Source organism: Rhinopithecus roxellana, chromosome 14, assembly GCF_007565055.1.
Source record: "Rhinopithecus roxellana isolate Shanxi Qingling chromosome 14, ASM756505v1, whole genome shotgun sequence".
Classification (NCBI taxonomy): Eukaryota; Metazoa; Chordata; class Mammalia; order Primates; family Cercopithecidae; genus Rhinopithecus; species Rhinopithecus roxellana.
Window position 1 is genome coordinate 104,858,120 of NC_044562.1, and position 23,492 is coordinate 104,881,611.

Genomic DNA, 23,492 nt, shown 5'->3' on the forward strand with positions numbered 1-23,492 from the left:
TAAGTCAACAGTCTTCGAACTGGGGACACATGCCTTAGGAATACAGGAGCATGGGTATTTTAAGAAACTTAATTTCCAGAATCTTCATGTATATTTTTTCTTATAACTGATTTGCCTGAGAACACCCGTGGTTCTTCTTTCCCACCTCTCTTTACACAAATGCCTTTCTCTACCTTTAAAAAGAAAAAGAAATGGCTTTCATTTCAGATCTTACTATGGGAAAATCCTCCATAACTCCAAAGAAAAATATTCAAAGTATTGATGTCATTGAAGCTTCTTTTAATAAAGAAATCATAAACTCATTCTGTAGATCCTCATGTCTTTTTCTGTGTTAGAACATTTTTCTGTTAAAGTTGAAGCAATGACTTAGAAATGAGTTATTTTGCCCCATGTTCATATTCTAAATTAATATGTATTATACAGTGGAACAGCTGGAGTGCTAACCACCTTCATTTGAAAATTTATCTCATCTATTACCTGACTATTGTCAGAGAACAAGTTATAGAAAAAGTCTGGTGAAAGCAAAGGGAAGTGTGTGTTTCTAAGAACCTAACATCTTATGTTATCCAGAAGAAAGTCCCAAGGCTTGATTTATCTTAGATTTCTATGTGAGTTGTGAGGATCAGTATTAACAACCTTCTTTGAACTGAAAAATGAATTCAGACCTTTTCTGAACTTTTTTTTTATTTGGCTCATTGGTTTGACAACAAGGATTGACTTTACCCATTAAGTTTTATGATGAACATTTTGTGTTAATTGAATGAACTAAATCTGCTGCTCTTGTGTTCTGATTAAAGCTTATAATATGATAAAGGCATTTTAATAGAAAAATAGTATAGACCGAACTATAATGAATTAATATTTTACTTTTCCCAGGCTTCATTTGTATATCAGGTAAAGCAAGGTGCCTGTAAGTGAAAGAGTAACAGGCATAATGAACAGGTTACTTGAAGGGTCTTAGTAAAGCCTTTTAATTTTACTTGTAGGAAATTGACATGAATCATTCTAATGACTGGGTAACAAATCATTTTGCAAATAGGGTGCTTCCAGTTCTTTGCGTTACGAAAAACTGAAGGAGGACATAATCAAACAGTTAGTTGAGAGATGATAAAAAAAAATTTTAATGTAGAATCACTGATTTTTTTTTGGCACCTATGAGAAAGGAATTCAAATAATAGAGGGATATTGTTATAACAAACCTCCTTTTAGTCCCATCTACCTATTTAATATGAACAAAGTTTCTATGTTAAGATAAGTTAGAGTATGCTGTGGAAACAAACCCTGTAATACTAGTGGTTAAAAACAAAACTCAGAAGTTAATTTATTGATCATGCGAAGCCTGCTATGGTCAGGACACTTGCCTCCAAGCAGTAACTCACAGGTCCAGGCTGTGTCCCTACCTCCAGAACATGGGGCTTCCAGTGCTGCTATGGCACTAGAGAACTGTTAAGTTCCTGGGTTTGGGAAGAAACACGTGGCATTTCCACTCGTGTGTCATTGGCTGGAACTAGTCACATGACCTAAGCTAACTGAAAGGAAGTCCGGGAAGTCTTCTGCTTTGTGTGCTCAGGAAAGAGAGGATAACTGACTACAGTTAGCACCAGCAATTTCTACCAGAGTTTCTCAGCATGTATACCTACAAAAAAAGGAAAGAGAGAACAGAATTGATGCTGAAGCTTGATTTATACTAGCAATTTTTAACTAATACTAATTAATTTTTATCTGTGATACATCCATTTCATTAAGAGATCCATTTGCTATCATTTTAGTTTGACATATACTGATCTTATTTTAATCTTTGTAATGTATTTATTTTGTTCTGATCAATTGTATACTAACAGTAATTGAAATGACAACTCAATGTAGAAGAAAATGTATAATATTTAGAGCCTATGTTCACAGGGACTTCTTAAAAAATAATTTTAATTTATATACATATTTTTACTGCAGGAAAATATGATATGGTAATGAATAAAGTATTTCACAAATAAAAGTATATTTCATTAGGATAAAATTCTGCAGGGGAGTTGGAATGGAAATACAAGATTAAAAGAAAGTAATATCTCTGACTGCTGAAGAGGTTATTTGTGTGTATTTCTATTTTTAAATAGATTATGATAGAATTCAAATTGTTGTAGTATCTCCAGTCAAAGGAACTTAGGCTTCTTGAGAAAGTAGTTGATTGCAGGTCTAAGGCAGGAAAACACAAGATGAAACTGGAATATCTTGTGATGGCAGAAAATAAGGAGGTGCTCACAGAAAGATGGGACATGTCCAAAGAGCACAGGAACCAACCTGAAGGAGTTCTCCAGTGGAAATTTTGGAACAATTTGAGCAAAAAATAAAAAATGATAATATTGGATTATAACCCATACAATACATATCTGTGTGTCCACACTGATGTAAACAATTGAATGAGTGAATGAAAGAATGAAAAGAAGCAACAGTTCTTCTCCCCAGTAAATTCCAATTAATAAATGTAGAAGAAATGGGAGAAACAAAAATCACTATCAGGGAAAACACAACAGTAATAATTGTTGTTGGCAAGACCTACAAGTTGGTGCAAAAGTTAGGGGGTGAATGTTCGAGGAAAAACAAAATATTTGCATAATCTTACAGTATTCCCCTCAAAATAATCACTAATTACAAAGGGAAAGTAATAACTTTACAATAAAGAAACTTCTTTAATCAAGGGATCAAGGTTAACAGAAGCAGTAATAAGCCACATCAGCATCATGTACCCCCTGGTATGGCACTGAGGAGGGCACATGACTTCTTTAGTATCCTCTCCAAAATGTGTAATTTCAACTTAATCATGAAAAGACATTAGACAAATCCAAGTTGAGGGACATTCCACAAGATAAATGATCACTTCAAAAGTGTCCAGGTCATGAAAGAAAGGAAAGATTGAGGAAATGTCAAGGATTGGAGGACTCTAAAGAGACATGACAACTATATGCAAGTTGAAATCCTAAACTGGATCCTGGAACAGAAAATGGACTTTATGGGAAAATGGGAAAGTAAAATAAAGTCTGTGGCTTAATTAATAGTATTGTACCAGTATTAGTTTCTTTGTTTTGATGATTATACCATGGTTTTGTGAGATACACCATTAGAAAAAGTTGAGGGAGGCTATACAGGAACTCTCTGGACTAAGTTGGCAATTTTTCTGTAAACCTAAAATCATTTCAATATAAAAAGTTAACATTTTGCTATGATATTACTCCATTGGCTATATTAAAAGGGTGATAAGGCACTTTTATTTTTACACGTCATTATTTATAATATTCTGAAAATTGCATCCTAATTATAAAAAGTTTTGGCTGTCAACTTAGAAATTCGTGAAGCGAAATGCCTTCTTTCACAATTCTTTTAGCAATTTTGTATGCTAGCCAAAAAGTTTGAGGACCACTGCTGTATGACTTTTTTTCTCTCCTGTCTCAGATGAGAAGCAGGGCAAAACCCTGTGTGTCCTCCAACCTACCTAACACACCATCCGCTATAGGATTAGGACCCAGACACATCTTGCTGCAGGCCACGCTGACTTCCATCTGCTCTCTTTTCTCTGCATTCTTCTTTTGTGTCACTTCCCTGTCTTATCAGTACTTCTAATTCTCATACTCCTGCTTATCCCCTACAACCTTATGCCTTAGTATTAATAGGGTATGGCAGGGAAAAACTCACTTCATTTCCATTTTGTTCTTAGAGAAGAAAAATTGGGAGACATTTCCAAAATGGCATGTACATCATGATTCTTATTGCCAACATTTATTAGAAACTTTGACTGTAGTGATTATCACGATACATGCCTGGAATATTTATTACCTCTTTTCCCACCTTTCAAAATGAGGATTTAGAGCAGGAGTTGGCAGGGCCAAATCCAGCCTGCAGCCCATTTTGGAAATAAGGTTTTGGGGACACTGCCATTCCGCATTCACTCGCATACTGTGCATGACTGCTTTCATGCTTCCATGACAGAGCTGAGTGGTTGCAACAGAGACCGAATGGCCTGCAAAGCCTAAAATACTTACTTTCTGGACCTTTACAGGAAGTTTGCCAACCCCTGATTTAGAAAGTGAAAACCTAAATGCGGAAGTCTTACATACTTTAACGTATCTTAGCAAGCACTGTTATGTTAATGTATATGGGCAGCACTTAAAATATATCAATAAACAATTCTGATCAGTAAACATTTATTTAGAGCCTATTGTGGCCCAGAGAGTGTCCTGTGCTCAGAGGTTATAAATACCAATAATACCCCATCTCTCCCCTCATGGAACTCAGTCTCAGGGAGAGGAATATGTAAATGGTAAGTGCAATGCAATGTGACATAAATAATATAAAGAAGAAGAGAATCAGAAAAAAAAAAGGAGAGGAGACTGATTAATTCTGTCAGAAGGCTTAACAAGATAAGTAATATGTATTAAATTGTAGGAAATGTTAGATAAAACAGCTTTCTTTAGTATTTTTTGAGTTAGAAAGCAAGTTTTTAGCTTGGGGTCAGAATATTTTTAGAGAAAAATTTTAAAATGTGCCTAAATCTGAAATTCTGGACTTAAAAAAGTGAAACTATGCATGTGCCTCTAATACCTAATGACGAATTCTAATTGCAGAAGAATGCCAACAACTGAAACCACAAAATGAGCCCTACGTATACCAGTGACCTTCTTTATTCAGAATTAATTAACACAAGCACTTGTTTCTTGCAGAGCACTTTGCTGTAATTTAGAACAAATTAAGGGAAAAAAATCATTCAAGTGCTGTTTTCTTCACACCATGAAGTAAGCATGATGGACCAAAGTTAACTCATTTAAAATATTATCATCCATTTTTTGTAATTATGAACAGCAATATCATCTTTTTTCTTCAAAAAAAAAAAGACATCCTGATCTATGCTATTTTCAGCTTGTTTCCTGTGCTTCTATTTATTAATGGAAATTGATTTTTCAAGATTAATGTAAAATGTGTTTATGTTTCTCCCATTAAGTCTCTTATTTATATTAGATTCAGTGTATATGTTCTGGATTTCTTTCAAATAAATATATTTTTAATATAATACAGCAAATTGCAAATTGTTGAAGGACCATTTGTAATGTTTTCTCCTGGCCGCCCCACCCCTGAAACTGTAACTTTATTATTGTCTTCGCACAGTGGTTTGTGAATTAACTTGAGCTCCTTGAGTTCCTAGTTCTAAGAAATTATTTAAACTTTACTTTTTACCTTCTTAGTATACAGAGCTTGGTAGGAGCTGGAAACCTGACTCACAGATTTAGGAAACAGTGGGTTCTTGTCCCTGTAGACATCAGAACCGTGGGGAGGGAGAGATAGAGAACCAGAAGACAGAACAAGGAAAAACTCACAGAAAGGAATGGGGAGGAATGGAAATGTAACAGGAAATGTTGCCTCAGCAAGTCACCATTTGGAGTTCCTGGCCCAGGAACTTTGGGTTTTGGAGTTTCTGACCCAAAATGTGATTCTGTGGAGGCTGAGGACAAACTTCAAGACAGAGTATGCATTAATCAATGTGCTAAGCCACTAGCTCGGGGAGCCCTTAAGTAAGGGCTCCTCCCTCCCCCTTTCCGGCCTTGATGATCCTTTGTTCCTCATCCCGGATTCTGTATTTGTGGAGGAGTCACCCGGAACTCAGTCCTGCTATGGATGGCAGAGGATGTTCACTTCTTCTCCACAATGAATGAGTGTCACTATGATAAGCTCATGGACTTTTTTTTATAATAGGAGCAACACTGATACTGTCGATGACTGGACAGGAACAAAGCTTGTGATTGTTTTGTGTGTGGGGTCGTTTTTCTGCCTGTTTATTTTTTTTTCTAATTCTCTGGTCATTGCGGCAGTGACCAAAAACAGAAAGTTTCATTTCCCCTTCTACTACCTGTTGGCTAATTTAGCTGCTGCAGATTTCTTCGCTGGAATTGCCTATGTATTCCTGATGTTTAACACAGGCCCAGTTTCAAAAACTTTGACTGTCAACCGCTGGTTTCTCCGCCAGGGGCTTCTGGACACTAGCTTGACTGCTTCCCTGACCAACTTGCTGGTTATTGCCGTGGAGAGGCACGTGTCAATCATGAGGATGCGGGTCCATAGCAACCTGACCAAAAAGAGGGTGACGCCGCTCATTTTGCTTGTCTGGGCCATCGCCATTTTTATGGGGTCGGTCCCCACACTGGGCTGGAATTGCCTCTGCAACATCTCTGCCTGCTCTTCCCTGGCTCCCATTTACAGCAGGAGTTACCTTGTTTTCTGGACAGTGTCCAACCTCATGGCCTTCTTCATCATGGTTGTGGTGTACCTGCGGATCTACATGTATGTCAAGAGGAAAACCAATGTCTTGTCTCCACATACAAGTGGGTCCATCAGCTGCCGGAGGACACCGGTGAAGCTAATGAAGACGGTGATGACTGTCTTAGAGGCATTCGTGGTGTGCTGGACCCCAGGCCTGGTGGTTCTGCTCCTCGATGGTCTGAACTGCAGGCAGTGTGGCGTGCAGCACGTGAAAAGGTGGTTCCTGCTGCTGGCGCTGCTCAACTCCGTCATGAACCCCATCATCTACTCCTACAAGGACGAGGACATGTATGGCACCATGAAGAAGATGATCTGCTGCTTCTCTCAGGAGAACTCAGAGAGGCGTCCCTCTCGCGTCCCCTCCACGGTCCTCAGCAGGAGTGACACAGGCAGCCAGTACATAGAGGATAGTATTAGCCAAGGCACAGTCTGCAATAAAAGCAGTTCCTAAACTCTGGACGCCTCTCTGCCCACCCAGGCCTCCTCTGGGAAAAGAGCTGTTAAGAATAGTTACCTGTTTCTTAACAAAGCCCATGTATAGTGTTATTTGAGGTCTCCATTAATCACTGCTACATTTCTTTTAAAATTTGTTTTTCATAGTTTAAAAGCATGGGCAGTAAAGAGAGAACCTGGTGCATTTAGAGAAAGCACAGAAACGGGAGAGGTACGTCAGGTCCCTACTTGTCCTGTGAACTGCTCAGAGCTCCTGTCAGTCCGGCTGGGCCTTCTGGGTTCTGGCACCATTTCGTAGCCATTCTCTTTGTATTTTAAAAGGACGTTATGAAAGGGCTTAGACCAAAATAAATAAAATGTTACTTGAGCCGCCTTATATAGCTGCTTGGAAAGTCTATGTAGTCCTTTCTGCATGCATTAACAATGTTTAGAAATGCTTCAGCAATGGTATTTTTTTCCTCAAAGAAACCATGGCCAGTAGGTAGGTGTTCAGTAGGAATCAAAGAAAAATCAGTAAGAGCTCCAGATTAAACCTGATTTTTAACTAAAGGAACATTCTGAGGAAAAATACTTAAAAGTAACAAAAAAGGTCAATGTGAAAACCCTTTCTGACCTGAAAAAGACCTTGGTATGGTCCTCTGTGCATGTGTGTATATATGCATGTGTGTGTGTATATATATATTTTTTTTCCTGTTTTTACTGATTTTTATTGATTTTATTCAAAGATATCTGGGGACGAGACTGGGGAATGCTTAGTCTGACTATTGAAAGAAACATGGATCCCTGGAGTATTTCAGATATAGGGTTACCGCCCCAGACTGCCTCCCACCAGCCCACATTATTTCTCGTTTTCCCTCATGATGGTGAAAAACAGTGGAGAGCAAGTAAAGGGTTTAATGCAGAAAACAAGGAGAAGAGAATGTGAAGTTTGAAGTGCCTGTGAAACATCCAGCTGATACTCCCGCCATAAGAGAAAAAGAAGCCAAGAGAACACCAATGTTTAAGGAGCAGGTAGAGAAAACCCAGCAAAGGGGCAGAGGAATAAGAGGACCAAAGAACAGTGTGGAGAATCAAGGAGAGAGGTCGGGCACGCGGGCTCACGCCTGTAATCCCAGCACTTTGGGAGGCTGAGGCAGGTGGATCACTTGAGGCCAGCCTGGGCAATGTGGTGAAACCAACTTTACTAAAAATACAAAAAACTAGCCAGGCATGATGGCACATGCCTGTAGTACCAGCTACTTGGGAAGTTGAGACACGAGAATCACGAACTTGGAAGGTGGAGGTTGCAGAGTGAGCCAAGATCACATCTCTGCACTCTAGTCTGGGTGACAGAGCGAGACTCTGTCTCAAAAAAAAAAAAAAAAAAAAAAGAGAATGTCAGGGAGTGCATGTGTGTATTTAAACAACTTCACTTTGCATTTAAAGACTCGAAGGACAGCGAAGGTGAAATCAATTCACAGGTCACCTAGACTTTCCACTCTAGGACTAGAGCTGTAGCAATGATCTGTTGTGCTATACAACAAAAGAGAAAGAGGTGTTCGTTTGAAAACAGATGTTTCTATACATCAGAGTAAAAGCTGTATTGATAAGCAGGCTGAATCCCTTCCACATAGAATGAAATGTGAGCTTGACTCCAGTCCTTATCTTCAGTTACCTCCATACCAACTGGTGGCATGTTGGATTTAGCATGTAGAATAATTTTATATCTCTTATTTTTCCCAAAGTTAACGGCATCCTTCTGGTATCTGTCTTACATGTGAACTAAATTTTTATCTGGGTTCTATTTTGAATTTTTCTCCTTCAGAGACCTAAGTAGACAACATGAAAGACAAGTCAGTAAGAAAGAAAAAATAATGTTTCATACACGTAGGCTACCAACCAGAGTTTTCTATGTAAAATATTTAGAGTGTATTCTGATTTAAAATGAGAATAACTTCAAGACAGATATTATAGTATTTATGTAGTTTGCAGAAGTTTACATTTTTTTGCTATTGTGATATACCATTTATGTGCAAGAACTACTTGTAATAAAAGGATTTGAGAAGTCATGCTTCTAAATATAATAGCCTAAAATAGAGAATATTATGATTTGAAAGTATAGATTTCACAAACTCTGTATAGTATGTGGGTCTATCTGAAACTTTTATCAAAGCTACCTATAAAATAAAATTTTGAAAGATCTGTAAAAAAAAAAAAAAAAGTAAGGGCTCCTCTGATCAGACAAGGAATTGTTTCCTTCCCTTTTACTCCAGATGACACCTAAAGGTGCAAAAAAAATCTGTCTCTGCACACTACCAAACAGAGGGTGCGTCTGAACAAAGCAGACCCTCCTGACCACAGGCAAGGACCAGAGAGCTTGGTGAAACTGGTGCTCAAGGTAGAAATTGCCTGCGGTTGCTGCTGCAACTTGTACTAAATGTCCCAAGCGAAATGAAGAGAGAAAAGAGAGATATTAAGCAAGAAGACCTACTTGTTTATGCATTGCTTTAGAAGATAATCTGTAATTGCATATTAATAAGTAAAGTTAATGTTACACTTAAATAATAACCTATATTTGTTACTGCATTTGAATCACTCTTATCTGACTTATTTGGTCAGGAAATCAAAAAAGTCAGTTAAAGGAAGGAATCATAAGAATTGTTTTAACATTAAACATTTTATTTTCTATTAGAACACAAAAATATACATTTATCCATTAATCTTTTGGTGTAGGGACAATGTCATTCCTTTTATATTCCTTCTTGTTGGTTTTATGCATAAAGTGTATCTATAAGGTGTTGTTCACAATCTCCAGTTTTTAGTAAATGAAAATGGAACTCTGTCTCTGCAAAAAATACAAAAACGTTAGCAGAATGTGGTGGTGCATGCCTGTAGTACCAGCTACTTGGGAGGCTGAGCCCTGGGAGATCGAGACTGCAGTGAGCTGTGGTCGCACCACTGCACTCCAGCCTGGGCAACAGAGTGAGACCCTGTCTCAAAAATAAAGATAGCTGTAGAACAATTTGAGTGCAAGCCCTAAATGTGTATAATTTTCCTCAATATTTGTAGTTGTCTTGCTCAATAATAGCTCACTGCAATGTCAAATCCTGGACTCTAGCAAGCTTTCTCCCTCAGCCTCCTGAGTAGCTGGGCCCACAGGCACATACCACCAAACCCAGCTTATTATTTAACAAAACTTCTGTATAGACGGGGTCTCGCTATGTCGCCCAGGCTGGCCTCAAACTCCTGGCCTCAAGTTGTCCTCCTTCCTCACCCTGCCAAAGCGCTAGGATTGTAGGCATGAACCATTGCACCTGGCCCTATTTTATGTTTTATAATTAAACTGTATAATTACAATGTCTAGTACAATTGGCATTTACAGATTTGGGAACAAACACAACCAACTGGTGCTCAGCATATGAGGGAACCCATGGGTGGAGCAACCTGGACCACCTTATTTCACAGGTAGCTTGGCTGGTGCCACAGCACAGGGAAGTGGTAAGCTGCAGCTTCAGCTGTTCGTGTTTGAGACTTATTCCACATACAGAAAGTAGGATTTTCCCTCAGAACCGAACTCTGGAATCCACACAGAATAGATCTAAGCATAAATAAGCAAGCAAGAAAAAGAATAGCTCCCTAGGCCACCTGTCAGATTGGAACTTGATTTAACATGTCTGAAAAAGGAAATCACGGAGGTGCTGAGGAAGGGGTGGGAAGAGAAACAGTCCCCTGTGGAAGCAGGCTCAGAGACAGGTGTCCTCAGGCAGTTTTGGGAGAAGGGACTTGCCAAGGCTCCTAGGGTATGGCTAAATGATTTTAGAGTTCCAAGGATATCCCTGTGGTGAGGTGGGTACATTATTAGGTCATCTGCTATAAGCATGACTTCCTTCGTTTCATTTCTATGTTCACCAAAAATCTCTAGCTAGGATTTAGGTCCTCTGTATGGGTGTGTCTGGCATTGAGAGAAAGTCTGACTCCGACTTTGAGTATGTTAGACCCCTAGGAGGATCTAATAATTTCCAGGGGTTTTTGGGGAACAGGTGGTGTTTGGTTATATGAGCACGTTTTTTAGTGGTGATTTCTGAGATTTTGGGTGCATTCATCACCCAAGCAGTGTATGCTGTAACCAATGTGTAGTCTTTTATCCCTCACCTCTCTCCCACCCTTCCCCCTGAGTCTCCAAAGTCCATCATATAATTTTTATGCCTTTGGGTCCTCATAGCTTAGCTCCCACTTATGAGTGAGAACATACAACATTTGGTTTTCCATTCCTGAGTGACTTCACTTAGAATAATTGTCTCCAATTCCATCCAGATCACTGCGAATGCCATTACTTCATTCCTTTTTATGGCTGATTAGTATTCATACACACACACACACACACACACACACACACATAGATATACACACATATATGTACATTATATATATATTTTATATACACACACACACACACACACACACACACACACAATTTATCCACTCATTGATTGATGGGCATTTCGGCTGGTCCCACATTTTTGCAATTAAGAATTGTGCTGCTATAAACATGCGTGTATAAGTTATCTTTTTTGTATAATGACATCTTTTCCTCTGGGTAGACACCCAGTAGTGGGATTGCTGGATCGAATGGTAGTTCTACCTTTAGTTCTTAAAGGAATCTCCACACTGTTTTCTATAGTGGTTGTACTAGTTTAGATTCCCACCAGCAGTGTAAAAGTGTTCCCTTTTCACCACATCCTCACAAACATCTAATTTTTGTATTTTTTTGATTTTGGCCATTCTTGCAGGAGTAAAGTGGTATTACATTATGGTTTCGATTTGCATTTCCCTGATCATCAGTGATGTTGAGCATTTTTTCATATGTTTGTTGGCCATTTGTATATCTTCTTTTGAGAATTCTCTATTCATGTCCTTAACCCACTTTTTGGTGGGATTGTTTTTTCCTTGCTAATTTGTTTGAGTTCCTTGTAGATTCTGGATGTTAGGCCTGTGTCAGATGTATAGATTGTGAAGATTTTCTCCCACTCTGTAGGTTGTCTGTTTGCTCTGCTGATTGTTTCTTTTGCTATGCAGAAGCTTTTTAGTTTGATTAAGTCACATCTATTTATTTTTGTTTTTGTTGCATTTGCTTTTGGGTTCTTGGTCATGAAGTCTTTGCCTAAACCAATGTCTAGAAGGGTTTTTCCAATGTTATCTTCTAGAATGTCTATGGTTTCAACTCTTAAATATAAGTCCTTGATTCATCTTGAGTTGATTTTTGTAGAAGGTGAGAGATGAGAATCCAGTTTCATTCTTCTACATGTGGCTTGCCAATTATCCCTGAACCATTTGTTGAGTAGAGTGTCCTTTCCCCCCTTTATGTTTTTGTTTGCTTTGTTGAAGATCAGTTGGCTGTAAGTATTTGGCTTTATTTCTGAGTTCTCTATTCTGTTCCTTTGGTCCATTCCTTTGTTCCTTTGTTCCTTTGTTCCTTTGTTCCTCTATTCCTTTGACTATTTTTATACCAGTACCATGCTGTTTTGGTGACTATGGCCTTATAGTATAGTTTGAAGTCAGATAATGTGATGCTTCCAGATTTGTTGTTTTTGCTTAGTCTTGCTTTGGCTGTGTGGGTTCTTTTTTGGTTCCATATGAATTTTAGGATTTTTTTCTAGTTCTGTGAAGAATGATGGTAGTACTTTGATGGGAAATGCATTGCATTTGTAGATTGCTTTTGGCAGTATGGTCATTTTCACAATATTAATTCTACCTATCCATGAACATGGTATGTGTTCCCAGTCATTTGTGTCATGTATGCTTTCTTTCAGCAGTGTTTTGTAGCTTTCCTTGTAGAGGTCTTTCACCTCCTTGGTTAGGTATATTCCTAAACATTTTATTTCTCCTTGTAAATTAATAAACTGACATTGTGATGTCCTCCTCAGTCTCATGTATGATTTTGTTTGGGCAGTGGCAGCTCTGGAACATTGCTATAGGAGGTGCACAGGTGTGGGCAGTCTCACCAGAAAGGGGGTCTAGACCTGAGGAACTTGTCATGGTGCAGTGATTCCACAACAGGGACACCAGGCTTTCTTAGATGGCAGAACAGTCATATATTGGCATTACTACATCTACCTCAGCTTTTGCAGGTGTTTAGTTGAGTAAGCCAAAGCATGGCATCCCCTGGTCCAGAAAAGAATTATGTTTCTGTGACTTGAAACCAGGAACCATGCCTGGGGCATAATGGTGATCTTTAAGTTCCAACCCATCTCCACACAGCCTTCCTTTTCTTTGAAGACAACTAGGCCACTTCTACCAGCTCTCATCTCTCTTATTTCATGGTAGTATTTGAGAGATCACAAATCAATTTCAAGCACAGTTTTACAGATGACAACAGAAGACTTAGAAATATTCTTTGATTTTACCAGTAATACATGGCTAATTTGTGACAATACAGGAGAACTAATCTCATGATTCCCAGTTCTGATCTGGGTGGCTTGCAGTGTGACTGACCCCAGAGCACTGCAAGAAAGGAGGAGGTTAAGAGGAATGTGGGTCATGGTAGAACAGGGATAATGAAAGAGTCTATGCTATCAGACCATAAAATCAGAGAAAGGGAAAGAGGCTTCTCACCTGAATCAGATACCTGGGAAGGTGAGATACAGTTGCAGTTATGCTCTGGTACCCAAATAGGTCTGTGGAATAGGAAAGAAGCCCCAAGGAGAGTTCTGAAGTGCGGAGTTAAAAGAAGGGAGTACAGAAGGGAGAATCAGGAACCCCAGAGGATACACAAAATGCCTGACAAACAATTAAATGCAAAGTTCCCCACTTGATTTTACTGATGGATCTTAGGAATGGCCAAACTTCCTCCTATGGCCCTGGATAGTAGTAAGAACTGGGTTGCTTCTGTTTTGCTTCATGTTTCTAGAGACTGATGCATTCTTATGAAAAGCTAGTGATTTGCATCCAACCTGATCAAAGATATAAACAAACAGCCCTGCAAGTCACCTAATCGCAGGTTAAAAAAAGAACTTTAGAAGAGTCTTTTTTCACTAGTAATAACTGGAAAGTAGAAAAAGGGGACTAGAAGATCATTGAGTTTAGATTCCAACTGATCACATGTATATCAAATACAAATGCCAAGTCTTTTAGCATCAGTTTTATTCACTCTTCCTCACTTCCAGTCCTGTATGGATGCTGGCTATTCCTTCAAAGCTACACTCCACCCTTCTTCACCCTGCTGTGTGCCTCAGATGATGTCCCTTGGTGTCCTTGCCCTCTAGTCTCGGTTGGGTCCAGCCCAGCATGGGGCTGGGAAAGGAGATTTGAAGATGGAAATTAAGAAAGTTTGGAGGTTTGGGTCCCCCTTGGCTCCCTCCTTGCCTTGCTGGAACCTAGCACTGGCCACATTCCTCCACTGGGGACACAGTGCCCTTTCACCTGCTCCTCTCCATAGCTTCAGTGTTTTCCAGGTCCAGGAACAGCAAACACACTGCCTCTTCAGGCCTAGGGTGGTAAAGGCGCTCTGCTGCATGGAGCTGGCAGGGGAAGGGGTAGTTCATCATCCCTTGTTACTGCCTTTAACCTTTTCACACCTTTATAGATACAGTAGTCCCTTTAGTAAACTCTCTCCAGTGACCACTTCGAGTGAGCCACCCATTTCCTGGAGAGCCCCTACTGATACAGCAAGTTTGCAAACATGGAACATGCTTTTGATATTGGAATGGCTCACTATTTAGCCATCTTTTTTTCCCCAGCTTTCCATTTCATTTTCGTGGGAAGCTTTTCCAACACAACAACATAAAATTCTAATTAAACACATGTTCAGCCCTACTAGACTCTGAGAGCAAGCATAATAAATCATTCCCAAGTAAGCCATTCTTAATCTAAAATAAGAGTGGACACTTAAAAAAGGGTTATTATAAGCCAAAATTGCTAAATTATACTTTCATGACTGAACACAACTGTAATCCATATTATTATTTTAAATTACACTATAAAAAGCAGTCATTTATCGCCTTTCCAAAACACAGTGATAATATATTACCAAATTATCAAGGGTTCTTTATTAAATCTCTTGAATTTGATTTATAATACACGAGGCAGCTTATCCTTGAGAAAGATCTCCTAAAAGGTATACTTAGTCTTAAAGCTAGTGAAATAAAGTTTCCCTCTAATCAGCTGCCAGAAAGCTTCCGCTTCAGTGCTTTGTTGATACTGGTGTCAGCAGGACATTAAAAGCTTGAAGCTTTTTATGTTTGATCAAATACCAACATGATGCTGAAGCAGAAGTATTAATTCATAGAGTAAAGCTTCCAGAACCTCTCCAGCTCTCCTTCATCCTTCCTCCCCCCACCAAAAAGGTCGCATCAAATCAGGGATTCAGGGACAAAAGAAAGACGGGCATTTTGTCAGTGTTTCACGTACACAAAACCACTCTAGAACCCAAGGGAGAGACAAGCACTAAAATATACTTTTCTAAAAATGCCAATCACATCTAAGAAAGGGGAAAGTAACTGGTGCTGAAAAATAAGAAGGTGACCTGGTTATTATTCTCATCTTGTAATGAGAAACGGAGCACCAGAAAGGGTCAGGAATTTGCCCCAAATTTTCAGCTAATGTTTGGGGAAGCTGGGATCCTTGTCAATCAGATCATATTACTACAGTCCCTTCCCGAACAAAATCTCTCAACAAAGAAATAGAAAACCTCCAAGGTTAAAGAAAAAATCATATTTTTCCACAACTTCTTTTTTTTTTTTTTTTTTTTTTTTGCTTTGATTCCAGGCCTTCTAAAAGAAAGTTTTTATTATGCTGCCAAATTCACAAAAATGCTCAAGGGAACAGATTGAATTTCAAGTGTGTCTCAGAAACCTGCAGGAAAGTGTCAACAATAAAAACAATGTTCTCAGAAGATTATTTATACATAAGAGCACAAAATGTATTTATATTGACATCTACGTAGTTGCTCTAAATGCTAATATCAGTCTTCTTTTACATGGCTCTCTCCCCCTTGTCAATACACACATACACACACCTACGATGGAGAAATAATGCGGACACTGTGCAGCCTGTAAGATGCCTACCATTGCTGTAACACAATTAAGGCATGCAAGATCCTAATTGATTATTTGATTTTTTTTATAACAGACTGACTTGGAAAACAAGAGTTAGCACCATTATTTTTAACAGGTATGCAGGTGAGAGGAGCTGGAAAATTCATTGCTGACAGTGGAGAAATACATGTGTATCAGGGAAAGGGGACAGATACAAGAAGGATCATTTTGGTTTGTTTGAAAATCACATATCAGAGTGTTGAGGAAACAGAAGTTGTCCACATTGTATTGCCCAAGTCCCTATTGCCATAAATGTATTGGACAATGTGGGGCACCACAGGAGTAATATGCCTCAGACCAGATAGGAAATGGGATGTACCATGACATACAACCAAATGTTATTCTTAACAAAATATAGGATCTAGTCGAATTGTCCATACTGGAGTCTGGAACAGATATTTCCTGGGAGCAAAAAAAGAACAGGACCCTAAATCCATTTCTCATGTTTTTACTTTGTTTTTTTCATTTGTTTGGTTTTTGTTTTTGTTTTTGTTTTCACCACTACCACCTCCACCCCCATCCCAGAGTAAAAGAAAATTGTTTTCTAGGTGGGTGGTCTTTCCTTAGCAATACTTGCATGGCTTGACATTTGGTGCCTAAAGCATTCAGCAATAGGTAACTTCTTTCAGTTTAAAGATTCTGGCTGGTCTATTACATAGAATTTCATTTTTATGAATCTTTGAAGACTATTTTACTTGATATTTGAGATTCATTTTGGCTGCTTTCATCTTTGAACACCTGTTCTGACATGAAGCTACTTCCCAGCCTCCCTTGCAGCTCAGGAGCAGGCATGGGACATGGGCTCCACCAGTGAGATCTATACAAGTGAGACTTTGATTCAGAAGCAAACAACATTGTCCTAGGCTGAAGAGTAGTCGCTACAGATATCAGATCCTAATCCCTGGAATCTGAATGTTACCTTATGTGGCAAAGTCTTTGCAGATGGGATTCAGTTAAGGATGTTGAGATGAGGAAATTATCCTGCATTATCCAGGTGGGACTCACATGCAATCACATGTATCCTTAAAAGAGGGAGGCAGAGGGAGATTCAACTTGCATGCAAATGAGGAAGTTATATAAAGATGGGCCAGAGAGGGATTTGAAGATGTTGGCCCTGAAGATTCTGGTTATGCAGCCACAAAGCAAAGAATGCTGGTAGACACCAGAAGCTGGAAAGGAAGAAATGGGTTCTCCTCCAGAGCCTCCAGAGAGAGAGCACAACCCTGCCAACACCTTGATTTCAACCCAGTGATACCTGATTTTGAACTTCTGACCTTCAGAATTGTGAGAGAATAAATTTCTGTGGTTTTAGGCAACTAAGTTTGTGGTAATTTGTTATATACTGAAAACTAACACAAACATACAGAAGTAGGCCCCATACAGAATGCATTCTAATGAGGTTGGTGGCAGCCACATACAGCTTTCAGAAGCAGCAGTAGCAAAGTTTCCAGGACTACCTTCTAGTTCACGGTGAGCTGCAGAATCTATGTCCATAAGGTCTGGCCATGTAGTGCTCCCGCATAATCTGTGCTTTGCTTTTGCTGTGTTGTCTCTGACCCTCTCTACAATCCTGTGAGCTACTGAGTATACTTTTATAAATTACTTTTCTGCCTGAACTATAGTGCATTCCATTTTTTACAACTGAGAACCCTGGCTATAACAATAATTAAATTAGCACTATCTTCAACATGTTGGGCCATCCTCACCTATAGTGGATCATGTGTAGGGCATCTCCTTCTCCCAGATATTTATCCATGTAAAATCCAGTTAAACTAAGAAGTAAGCAAAACCATGTGGTGGGAAAGAAAAGGAGGTGATGTCAGAAGCATATTCAATTAAGATAAACTGATCAAGTCACTGTATTCAACAAAAATACTGATGAATGAAGCCCAATCCCTGTGTTCAAGAAGGCTAAATGGGTACTGTAAACATTGTAGAATATTGTAAGTGAATACCACATAGTTCCTGCCCTGCTGTCTTGCCCTGTGGTTTAATAATAGAGCATGCCTCACCTTAGGGCCTCACAACCCGAGGTGTGTCCAGGGACCTGCAGCATCACTCAGGAACTTGTTAGAAATGTATTAATAGACTCTCAGACCTTAACCGAGACGAGACGTATAAATCAGAATCTGCATTTTAACAAGATGCTTAAGTGATTCATATGCATTTTAAAGGTTGTAAACAAGGTGACAAGGAGGAGGACATTTTGGAGGAGATGGCACCTGAGTTGCGACTTGGGTTGAACTGAGAGAAAGACACTCCAGGTAAAGAAAATACCCTGAACATAGGCATGAAGGTGGGAAAGTATGGGACATGATCAGGGATCATAAGGTGTTTTATAAAATTCTACAGGCCGGGCGCGGTGGCTCAAGCCTGTAATCCCAGCACTTTGGGAGGCCGAGACGGGCGGATCACTGAGGTCAGGAGATCGAGACCATCCTGGCTAACACGGTGAAACCCCGTCTCTACTAAAAAATGCAAAAAACTAGCCGGGCGAGGTGGCGGGCGCCTGTAGTCCCAGCTACTCGGGAGGCTGAGGCAGGAGAATGGCGTGAACCCGGGAGGCGGAGCTTGCAGTGAGCTGAGTTCCGGCCACAGCACTCCAGCCTGGGCGGCAGAGCGAGACTCCGTCTCAAAAAATAAATAAATAAATAAATAAAATAAAATTCTACATACAAGATAAATAAAGGAGAAATAGTTTAGGATTTGGTTGTGGAAGGTAAAGGTGGGGTTTCACCTTACCCTGAGGCATTGAAGGTGTGTGGAGGGGCAGGTGGGAGGGTGACATGACTAGAACTGTGTTTTAGCAAAATTACACTGACCACATGTTGTCAAGTTGACCCAGGGGGACAGCTAGAAGCAGGCGCTCAGAAAAGAGCGTACTGCAATTGTTCAGGCAAGAACAAAGTAGTGACAGTACATGAGAAAAGAAGAATGTAAGAGTTACTGGGCAGGAAAACATAAACAAAACTTGGTACTGTTTGTTTGGGGATGTAAAAGGCAGAGTAGATTTTAAAAATTTAAAGTCTGGGTGTCCAGCAAGGAAGACAGAAATTTGGAGAAGTAGGTGTATCAGCAAGATGAAAACTGGTGAGTATGAGTTTTAGTCTTATTGATTTTCATGCATCAGAGGACATGCATGGGAAGTGCCTTGGAAATGTGAGATTAAACCAGCTCACAGGAGAGAGGTGGAACCTGGGAAAAGATTTGGGGGAAATTGGTGCAAAGGTGATAACTGATACCCAGAAAATAGATTAACTTTCTGGCTAAAAGAGTGTGGATGGCGGGGAAAAAAAGAGCCAGGAAAAGAACCACTGGGAATACTCTCATTTAGGAGATGGAAGAAGAAAATGTGCCAGCCAGGGATCTTAGGAGCAAATCACAGAACACCCAACTCTGGCTCATCTAAGCTGAAACAGGATTTACTGATGGAATATGGTCTTGCTCACACAGAGCCAGAGCTGGAGAACCAGGCTCAGAAAACAAGAGGCAACCAAGTGAGGCAGGCAGCTCAGAGCTGCTACAAGCCCACGCCGGCCACAGGAGCCTTTGGTGCGAATGCCACCACGATGCTGCCTGCAGGGGGAGCTCGCCAGGGCTGATGCTTCTCTCTCGGCCATGAGACAGCACTGCTTCCACCTCCAGAAACGGTTTCTGACTGTCCCAGGCTGAAACCTCTGACTGACAGGGCGCAGGTCACATGCCAGCTCTCCAGCAGGGAAGGAGAGGAGGGAATGTGGGAGGGAAATGGCCCTTACTACCTTCCCCCGGGTCCTGCCTGCCTCACAGCCCTAACCCCGATGATTTCCCCAAACAGGCTAGGAAGCGGAGGCCGAGCAGCAGAAAGTGACCACTGTTCAATAAAGCAGTGAGGAAGATGGGGACCCCGAAATATCTGAGACGGGTCTCAAGCAATTTAGAAAGTTTATTTCGCCAAGGTTAAGGACGCTTCTGTGACACAGCCTTCAGGAGAGCCGGATGACATGCCCAAGGTGGTCGGTGCACAGCTTGCCTTTGTTCATTGTAGGGAGACATAATACATCAATTAATATTGGTTCTATCTGGAGGGTGGAACAACTCAAAGCAGGGTGGCGGGGCTTCCAGGTAGATCTAAAAATTTCCTGATTGGCAATTGGTTGAAAGAGTTGTGATCGGTAGAAAGGACTGTCTGGATTACAATAAGTGGTTGTGAGAGTAAGGAGAAGCGGGTGGTGGTGGAGGGAAGTGTCGGGAACAGACAGGGAAATGAGGACAAGCAAATCCTGGAGGGGCTCCTTTAATACAAGTTAATATTTAAAGGTGTTTATCATAAGCAAGTGTTACGCCCAAAACTGTGGGGTGTTCAAACATGGAGAAGACAGGTCATGACTTCAATGAGCTGATGAGCTGCTGGGCATCGGAGTAGATGACCTTTAATGTTCATTCAACCTTAAATATGCTAGAACTTAATATTTTTAACGCAAATATCAATACAAATCAAGTGAGGATTTAATAAGGTCAAATAATAAAAATTGCATTGGGAGTTCAGAGCAGGAGGCAGACACTTCCAGCTGGGAAGGTTTCAGGGAGGAAGCGGAATCTTAAAGGATAAGGAGACTTAGTGGGGACAATGAGCATTTGGAGGGTTTGGCAAAGAAAACAAAAGGTACAAACTATGACACACACACACAGATACACACACGTATACAAACTGCATGTCAGAGTAGACATTTACCAGTTGTGAGGCTTCCCAGCATTTGAATCTCTTGTTTGAGGTTCCCCATCTTATGAGTCACAGCTATGACTCTAAAAGCTGAAAGATCAGATGCTCACTTTCCCTGTCATCTTTAAGTCTAGGGCACAGGGGCACAGCTTGGCTTTCTCAATGAGGGACACTCAGGGGCCCGGAGCAGTGGCTCACACCTGTAATCCCAACACTTTGGGAGGCTAAGGCGGGCAGATCAAGAGGTCAGGAGTTTGAGACCAGCCTGGCCAACATGGTGAAACCTCATCTCTACTAAAAAAATACAAAAATCAGCTGGGCGTGGTGGCGTGTACCCGTAATCCCAGCTACTTGGGAGGCTGAGGCAGGAGAATTGCTTGAACCCAGGAGGCGGAGGTTGCAGTTAGCTGAGGTAGCACCACTGTACTCCAACCTGGGCAACAGAGTGAGACTCTGTCTTGAAAAAAAAAAAAAATGGCCGGGCGCGGTGGCTCAAACCTATAATCCCAGCACTTTGGGAGGCCGAGACGGGCGGATCACGAGGGCAGGAGATCGAGACCATCCTGGCTAACACGGTGAAACCCCGTCTCTACTAAAAACTACAAAAAACTAGCCGGGCTGAGGTGGCCGGCGCCTGTAGTCCCAGCTACTCGGGAGGCTGAGGCAGGAGAATGGCGTGAACCCGGGAGGCGGAGCTTGCAGTGAGCTGAGATCCGGCCACTGCACTCCAGCCTGGGTGACAGAGCGAGACTCCGTCTCAAAAAAAAAAAAAAAAAGAAAAAAAGAAAAAAAAAAATAGGGACACGCAGCCTCTGAGTTCAACAGTGGCAGTTGCTGCCCTGGTTCTATGGCATGATTTTGCTTGTGTCCCACTTTCCCTAGATTCATTCTCACTGCCTGGTTCTCCACCCTTTCCAGCAATTCTGCAAGCTTTCTGAAATCCTTTCATTAAATTTCTTTTGTTTTTCAATTAGCTATATTTATTTTCTGTTGCTGGCAACTAAAAATACTGACTGATAGAAATGCGATCATCCTGACTGATGAATGTGATCATGGAAAAGCTCATGATCCAGCTTAATTGAAAAATTGGGAGGATATATTAGCCAAGGTTATATTAGGGAAACAGTTCTCTAAATATATCAAGTAAAATAAATTTAATATGGAAAATTAGAAGATTATACAGTCTGGAAGGTCCAAGGGAGCAAAGATCTGAGAAGCCACTGTTGCAATTCAAGAAATTTAGGGTTGCGTGGGTTGCAGAAACTACTACTGAGGATCTCCGCTCTGCAGCACCAAAGTGATTCTCAGGAGCATGCCTGGAAATCTGAAGGAGGTCTTCCCAGATATCTGCCATCTGCCAGTGCTCATGAGCTTGCCTCTAGCTGCAGCTGGAGAAAAATGACTTCTCCTTTATTACCTTGCAAATCTCATACAAGTGTCCCCTAGTCAGTAGATTCTAAACTGAAACTCCACTGACAAAGGGAGTCTGGGAAATGTAGCTTTCCAGTTTCCAGTCCTGCCATAAAAGGAAGAGTTTAGAAGGATGGTCACTGGGAGAATGGGAGATAACCGTTCCCCTTCCAAGGTGTGGGGTGGGGGACATGCAAAAATGCCTGGATTCAACTCCCTTCTCTTCTTTAAGCTTCCTCACTCTCCTACTCCCCCTACATCTGCCAAACCAGTAATTTCAGTTAAGGCTTCCAGACCATTGATACCCCAATTTTCTCTAGTCCATCAGCTCCTTCCACCTTTCTTGCAGTCTTCAACTCCCTTGCCTCCTTTTCTTCTAACAGTTGCTTCTCTATGCTGTATAACATCCTAACGTTCTTTCAATCCACCTGTTTGGTTCTTAGGTACAAGCTGGCAGGCATCATTGGGGGAAAAACATCCTATACCATGAAGGTTGGTGTCATTAGTAGTTTATGGCTTCTAACCAGTCCCAAGTAAGCTACAGTTCTCATTCCCCACAGCTACTGTTTCAAGTTTAGTAATATACCTGTCAAGTCTGACTATCCCATCTCCTCCCCAGCCTGCACACTCTCTAAGCAATGGCCTTGTCTCCCACTCCACAGGGAAAATAAGTAACCTGCATTTGAACTCTTCCATGTGTTCCCTTCCTCCCCTGCACATAAAACCTACATACTTCTCTGTACAGTTTCCAGTCTTACCACTTTCCTCCTTGTGGTGGAGGAGGCAGCCTTCTCCTGCTTAAGGCTGAATTTCCCATCTGTGCTATAGATCATTGGCAATCTTCCTATCAGTTATCACCTCTCTTGCAGAATTGCCTCAAATGCTCTCTCTTTCCTGCCTCAGTTCCTTCACTGTATAACAATGCTCAATTCATGCACATCTTTTAAAAAAGACGGGAGGAGGGAATGGGGGGGAAGTTCCCTTAAGTCTACAATTTCCCATTTCCCTTTTTTTTTCTGTTCTTATCCATAGGTAAGCTACCTGGTTTCCTGGCTACTCAGAAGAGTCATTGTCTACACTCAGTCACTGTCTCCACTAACCTCACGCTGGGAGACCTTAGCGCATATTATTTAAGAGCTCAGTTTTTGAGACGGTCAACCTGTGTTCAAATTCTGCTAGGACCACTTACTTAGCTTTATGACATAGTACAAGTCACTTAGACTTTGCAAGTCTCTAATTATTATCTTAAATTAGGGATAATCATAACTTTTCAGTGTTGTATGCAAAGTCCTAAGCACAGTGTCTGGAATGTAGTAAGTATACATTCAATGTAATCTGCTACTATTTATTCCTTGAACCTCTACAACCTGGTTGCTCCTCTTCTACTGTTGATACTGCCCCCATAAAGGCCTCCAGTGATCTTCTAGTTGCTAAAGTTTATTAATGTTTTTCCATTTTTAAGACAATATTTTATTTAGTTTCTTCAAGATGTTACATACTGTTGACTCCTCCCTCTTAAAACCAGTCTTTTTTTTTTTTTTTTTTTTTTTTTTTTG

At 40.6% G+C, this 23,492-nt stretch overlaps 1 protein-coding gene and 1 pseudogene across 1 annotated transcript in view; both read left to right on the forward strand.

Moving 5' to 3' along the window:
* The window catches only part of PLA2R1 (phospholipase A2 receptor 1), a 144,610-nt gene extending 121,574 nt beyond the window's left edge, over positions 1 to 23,036 (forward strand). The window contains exon 31 of the mRNA XM_030916996.1: positions 22,969 to 23,036. The gene's annotated coding sequence lies outside the window, so the exon portion shown is untranslated. The remainder of the gene's footprint in view (positions 1 to 22,968) is intronic.
* LOC104674712 lies at positions 5,689 to 6,954 on the forward strand (annotated as a pseudogene).
* Positions 23,037 to 23,492: the final 456 nt, after the last annotated feature.